General features: G+C 35.6%; 1 long non-coding RNA gene across 1 annotated transcript; it reads left to right on the top strand.

The window, feature by feature from the left end:
- Positions 1-5,912: 5,912 nt before the first annotated feature.
- On the top strand, positions 5,913-7,080 carry LOC135198386 (uncharacterized). Its single transcript, XR_010310785.1, has 2 exons — positions 5,913-6,047; positions 6,698-7,080. It is a non-coding gene; the product is annotated as an uncharacterized LOC135198386 (long non-coding RNA).
- Positions 7,081-7,415: the final 335 nt, after the last annotated feature.

Here is a 7,415-nt window from a genome sequence, read left to right as displayed (position 1 = left end):
TTCATCTATATAAAAAAATATATCTCCAAAAATGAGAGATGCTGAGAGAGCTGTTAGCAGTAAACAAGCACTTACCAGATTTGATTTCTTAATTACAAAAATAAATCGCCAAACTAACATGTGCGATTTTCCTTTCTTATGAAAAACAATAACTGTCAGCAACAATATGCTACAGTTTTTTACGAGGCTGTTAGCAGTAAACAAGCCCTTATAAAAAAATTTTTCTTAATGACTAAACTACCACTGCATGGCAATTTTCCTTTCTTAGTTAGAGTAATAAGTATCAACAACAACATTCTTCAGTTTTTTCGGAGGCTCTGTTATGTTTATACTGTCAATTCCAAGAGAAACCAGATAAGATTTTAAGTTACTCCAAAACCCATATTGATGGCCCTCTGCAATACATAGAAACCAAGAAAGGAAGACGAAAGAAAATAGTTCATGATGGTTATTTATTCTATAAGAATAGAACGAATGGTGACAAGACATATTGGAAGTGTGATAAATACCACAAAATTAAGCGCAGTGCTCGTGTAACTACATTACAGGAAGAAGTTATCAGTTCTACAAACGGTCATAATCACACAATAGATGCTGCGGAGGTTGAAGCAACAGAAACTGTTTTGAAAATACGGCATATGGCAAAAAAAAAAGTACGAATGAAGCAACCACAATCAATAATATCTAGTGCCTTCGAAGATTGTAGTGTGGCTGCTGTGTCTAGACTTCCGTTGACGCAAAGTCTTAAAAGGACAGTGCGCTCTATAAGGGTACAAAACAATGCAGTTCCAGCCTTACCAAGGAATTGCAACGAATTAATTTTTCCTGACGGATATACAAAATCTCTCAAAGGTGAGACATTCTTAGCATATGATTCAGGGCAAGGTGATAAACGAATGCTGATTTTTGCTACGAAACTCAACCTTCATTTGCTTTCAAGAAGTAATCAATGGTTTGCCGATGGAACATTTAAGACTATTCCATTGTTGTTTCACCAATTGTATACATTGCATTGTTTAACAGAAAAAGCATCATTACCACTAGTATTTGCTTTACTACCCAACAAATCTGAGGAAACTTATGGCCAGCTTTTACAGAAAATAAAACAATTTTTACCATATTGTACACCTTCAACTGTAAGAGTAGATTTCGAAAAGGCTATGCAGAATGCATTCCTTAAAGAATTCCCTAATACAAAAGTCAAGGGGTGCTTTTTTCACTTTTGTCAAAGTGTATTTCGTTCAGTGCAGAGAAATGGTCTCCAGAGATTATACGAAACTAATTCAGACTTTGCTTTGAGACTTCGGATGCTACCTGCCATTGCATTTGTACCAGTGAAAAAAGTTATCGAGTCATTCGAGATATTATGCGCAAATAATATTTTCCCTGATGACGCGCAGGAGGTAATGGATTACTTTGAGGACACTTGGATAGGGCGCCCTGGCCGGAGAAATATGCGAAGGCCTCCTATCTTTGCACATGAAGTATGGAATGTATATGATGAGGCTTTGCACAATTTACCAAAAACTACTAATGCCGTGGAGGGATGGCACAGAGCTTTCCAGGTTCAAGTTGCAGCTCACCATCCAAATATATGGAAATTTGTTGATTGTCTGAAGAAGGAGCAAAATTTTAATGAAGCTCGAATAGAACAATATCTCTCTGGGAGGGAGCCTGATACTACAAGAAAACCAAAAAACAAAAAACAAAACGCTACCATGATACTGCTCAACGGATCAAAAGATTAGTGGAAAATTTCAGCAATACAGATATATGTGATTATATTCGTGGAATCGCATATAACCTTTCTTTTTAAATATTTTTTTATAATGGTTTTCAATTTTTGTCTTCAATTTTAGATGATTTTTTATATAGTTAGTCTTTTTAGCAAACGTAATAATATTGTGTTTTTTAGATAAATTTATTATGTATTTGTGGAATAGCACATATAACCTTTGTTTTTTAATGTTCTTAAGGTTTGTTTATTTTTTACTCAAATACCAGTTCTTTTTAATAGTTTGTATTGTAATTTTATATTATAATTTTTATCTAAAGATATCCATAACTATTCTTTATGTTTTGCATCTATGCATACAGTAACAATATTGTAACTTTTATCCAAATATATCCAAACTAAGATCCAAAATAGGTAAAAGCATTGTAATTTTTATCCAACTTTATCCTATATAATAAAGACCCTCCTGTATATATGGTTTTATATATTTAAATATATACCAAAAGCTACCAAATACTAATACTACAAAACAGTATCTAAAAGGGAAGGTATTTAAAAAGGTGATTCACAGAATAATATGGTAACAGACCATTTTCCAAATACACCATTACTGAAAGCAGCAAACTATCCGAATAAATAGTATTAAAAAGGGAAGTTTTTTAAGACGGTGATTCAAAGAATATGGTAACAGACCAATTTCCCAAATTCATCATTACTGAAAGCAAATTTATAGAAGGTTACTTAAAAGGGAATTCATTTAAAACGGTGACTCTAAGAATACTTGCTGTCGTTGTTTAGGCCCTCCTCAACTGCATATCTATATAAATATTTTGCCGTGGATGAATTGTGTATGAAGAGGAATTGTTGTAGATGAATTGTATATGTAGATGAATTGTTGTAGATGAATTGTATATGTAGATGAATTGTTGTAGATGAATTGTATATGTAGATGAATTGTTGTAGACGAATTCGCCGGATACCGGTATATATATATATATATATATAATATACTATATATATATATATAGTATATATATATATATCCTCTTGTTCAGAACACCTTAAATCTAGTAATGCTACACCATCTCGAAGCTTATATTAACATAAATATACAATACACGTGAAAAATGTTTTAAGAATTTTGATATAACACTTTGTATGGTTGTTTCCTTGCATAGGAACACTACAATTGACAGTTATGAAGAGTTACGACTGTTACTAATTGCCCAGAGTTAAAATTATAAATTTTTAAATCAATTTGTATTTTTCAAGACTAACAAGCATGCAGTTTTAACATAAGGCAGGAGGATGGGGGTAGGTAATTCTCTAGTGCCAGCTGGAGTCCGTTTAAAATAGTTACAAGGAATTGGTGGCATCTCGGAAGCATTGCATAAGTTTTCTCTAGCCCAGGTAAATTAGTATTGATTGAGGTGGGCACTATCTGTTATTTATTGGAAACTTATTCTTGGATGGAGGACAGAGAAGCCTCAGAACCAACTGGAGTTTCAAGTCACCTGGGCTCTCTTCCTGGACAGAGAGGGAAACTAGGAGTCATTTGCCTCTGAACTATAAAGTAAAAGGTTATTTGCCAGCCAGACATTTAGGTATTTAGGTTACGAGACAATGTGGAATTCCTGCTACATTGTGTCTTGTAGAGATATAAAGAACTTTTAACTGTCGGAGACAACAAAACAATGTTAGCCACCAGTCTTGTTTGCCATCGTTTCCTTTCTCCCCTTGTAAGAGAGAGGAATGGACCAGCTTCCAAAATACCCTGTATTGCGTATGAACAATCTAGTTAAACTAATGGAAAGGAGCTCTACACCCACCAGTATCTAACCAGTAGATGAGAAAAAAGAAAGAGGAAAAGAAGACAAGTCAAACGATTAACTTTCACTTTCAAAACCAACATCTTAGGTAAGATACAAACTGCCCTGCTAGGGGCACTGGATGAGCTTGAGTAGCCACCACCAGAACCAAGAAAAAAAGAAAAAAAGAATCCAAGGACCTGTGGGCAATGTCCCGCAGATAGAAGGATGTGAAGGTGGTTTGGCATAGCCATGTATCAGCCTTAAGATCCTTTGAACCGACAGATCCTTTTTGAATGTGATGGAAAAGCCTAGACCCTTGACACCATGTGCTCTTTCACACACTGAATGGGCTTCTGGAATTGAATTAGTAGAATAAACTTGTTTGCCTTCTTGAAGCCGAAAGGAGACCGTATTCTGAGGTGTCGAGTCCGTTTTAGCTAGTTAAGCAGTACCCTCACAGGACATAAAAGGAATGGAATGGAATAGAATGGAATGGAATATGGAATTTAGGCTTGAAGCCAAGCACTGGCATCCAAAGGATTATTCAGCGCTAAAGTGAATTTGGTTTAAATGCATGTCAGTGAATTTATGAATGCATGAGTAAAATAGAAAATTTTAAAACTACTGTAAAAATCTATATTTGGTAAAAATTCATATATGGTAAAAACTAATATCCTCCATAAAAAAATATAACTTTAAATTAAGGATATGCATACTGTCTTAAGTGTAAAACAATAAAAAATTAAAAATATTCATAAAAATACATATACACAACTGCAAGTGTATATACTATACTTGGCAATATATCAAGAGATCAAATATTAAATTTCACTATAGACATTTATGTCTCTAAGGAATGCCACACGGTTATAAATATCCACATCAGGACCAAGCAGCTTTGCTATATCCCTGCCCACTAACCCATGTCTTTGCCTCGCTGCAGCAATGTAATAACATGCGTTCCACAGTAAGAGGAGAGTCACACTATACAGACTGGTGCAGTTCCCCATCCAAAAGGATTATGTGGGTTAATCGAGTACGGCCAGTGCTCATACGGCATAATATAATTTCTACCATACGGTTTTGTTGGAATCCAGATGGCTAATATTCAATACTTTGTCTGATCTTCCTATACTTTTTAATGTTGGCCAGAAGGGGAGGGGACCAACGGGCTTGTCATTTATTTTTGATATTTGAACGAATAGTCAATTTCATATCGGTAGCAGGAATATGGTGGAATAGAATGTCTTCTTTAGTAACGACATCTCTAGCTTCATGGTCAGCAAGTTCGGTATCTACAATACCTACATGGGCAAGGACCCAGCAAAATTGGACTAATTTGAATTTGGAAGCAAGCCTATAGTACAGCCATTCTTGAATATATTGAATAATTGGATCTTTTGGGTTATATTACTTAATGGCCAAGAGTGCACTATAAGAATATGATTATAAGGTGAAAGTACTACACTGTAGAGTAGAAACAACCTCAAGAGATTTGCCTAATGCAGTTAACTCAGCTGTAAAAATAGAGGCATTATTAGATGGTCGGCCAACATATGAACTATTACCATGAACAACCGCACAGCCAACACCACTTGATGTTTTTGATCCATCAGTGAATGCTTTAACAGAAACTGAATGTATTTGATCATGGTCAAGAAAATGAGCCTTCACTTCATTGAAATTCACTATTTTTTTAACAGCAGCTTTTTGACAGACCAATGGTTCTGGGGTCAAAAAGGCAGAAACTTAGAGTATTGCCTTAATCTTTTGGTTTTTGATAGAAACATTGTCAACTGTAGCATTAATTCTTACATGAAAAGGTTTGGATGCTCTAGCATTTGCAAACTGATGCATGTCGTTTTAGTTAAGAATGGATGCTGCAGGGTTTTCAGGGGACCCTCTTAATTTCAGCATATACTGCAGTCTCAGTTCCTCCCGACATAAATCTAGAGGGAGCTCTTCAGTGTCAGTATATAAGCTTTCAACTGGTGATGTCTTAAATGCACCAGAGCATATTCTAAGACCAGGATGATGAATTACATCCAGCGCCTGCAGTGTGCTTGTACTTGCTGAAAAGTAGTTTTGGCAACCATACTCAAGCTTAGATTTACATAATCAGTCATATAACTGTAAAGGTGACTTCTTATCAGCACCCCAGTTAAAACCTGAGACTACTTTTAAAATGTTAAGGGACTTCTTTACCTTAATTTTCAAGGAGTCAATATGACTAGCCTGTTAGCTTCTTATCAAAGATCATCCCTAAAAACCTCGTCTCCTCGTCATAGTATTAGTGTGTCTTTCAGCTTAATATGTGGGATGGTTTCCTCGTGAGTAGGGTAATGTGGGGGATTAGCGTACACGGGGGTGGACCGTACAAGCTCCGTCAAAATCAGAGAATTTATAGAAGAGCTCTGTTGGCAATACTGAGATGTGAAGTGTCATCAGTGAACCAAGATGGCTGCTTCCATTTCTTCTAGCTCGCCGGGTATGGATTGGAGGTAAGATTTTTTATTTTTGTAGCATCCAATTTAACTTGAGACATCCATATCATATTGTTTCCTAATCTTGAATGAAGCCTGATCCTATTGGTAAGGTACTAAATATGAATATTAGGCAGATGTACGTGATATATGAAGATATATCTAGGTTTTATCCAACATTGTTACTGTGATACTGGTTTGAAGGCAATATAGCTTGTAGGGGGTGTAGCGTACATTGTTGTGAGGGGGTGTAGCGTACAAAAATTTCTTACATACTTTATTTTTTACATTCAAACAAGATAAAACCCCTACGTAATATTTTACTTACATTCAATATGAAGAAATGCAAGTACCAGGTGTGTAATAGGTGCCAAAAAAAAACTGTTACATGGTTGAAATGGTAAGGGAAAATAAATATTTTCTGAATGCAATTGAAATGTGATGTTACACATGTAATGATGTTTAGTGAGCATTTGCAGTATTGTACGTGTGTTGTGAAGTTTATAATCGTGTAGGGTGATTGGATACATTTTTTTTTTTATTTTCAAAAACAGCTGTAGGTATGGGGGTGCAGCGTACGATGGTGTACGTTGTACCCCCCACACTTTACACATACTGTTTATTTTGGCAATTGCCAATTATTTGATGACTTGTAATTTCACTTTCAGACTTAAACATGCCGAGGACGTTTGTGCCTAAGGGGGAGAGGCAAACAGACAGAACTGCTTTGAAGGAGGCTTTTCAGTACTGTATGGTAACAGGATGCAGTATCAGGTAAGCTTGCAAGAAGTTTGGAGTGAAAGTGATGACCTTACAGGAGGCAGTCAGTAGATCCAGAAAGTTATCTGATGGTAAGACCTTTGTCCCTCTCCATGACAGTCCCCACAAGGTCTTCACAGGGGAGGAGACACAGCTTTGTGATTACGTTATCAAGATTGCAAAGATGTTCCATTGTATTCATTTAACATGAAATGAGGTAGGCCTAGGAGTGATAAATGTACAAAACTGACTTTATTTTTCCCCTGTTTTCTTAAATAAACAATATTGGATGCTTATTTGTTTTATTTCACACAACAAAATATCATTCATAAAACTTCTTATTGGTATTGCAGGGATGAAATGGACATGTAATACTGATTGCCAAGATAAGGCTAAAAAAAACTCCTTCTCTGTTGCTCATTCATTAATAGAACACTAGATAATGTATTTGTTAAATTTTAGACAGCAGTATCTAGTTCATTATAATTTGTAATGAATTTTTTTGGGGTGAAAATAGCATGTATGGAACACCCCCATAGTATGTATGGATCACCCCCACTATGGGGGTGATCCATACAAAATGGAAATTTTTGGTTAAATAGCCAAAAAAGGTCCCCAGCTTCGTAT

The sequence above is a fragment of the Macrobrachium nipponense genome, chromosome 22, assembly GCF_015104395.2.
Source record: "Macrobrachium nipponense isolate FS-2020 chromosome 22, ASM1510439v2, whole genome shotgun sequence".
In the NCBI taxonomy this organism is placed as follows: Eukaryota; Metazoa; Arthropoda; class Malacostraca; order Decapoda; family Palaemonidae; genus Macrobrachium; species Macrobrachium nipponense.
This window is presented reverse-complemented; position numbering and strand designations above follow the sequence as displayed.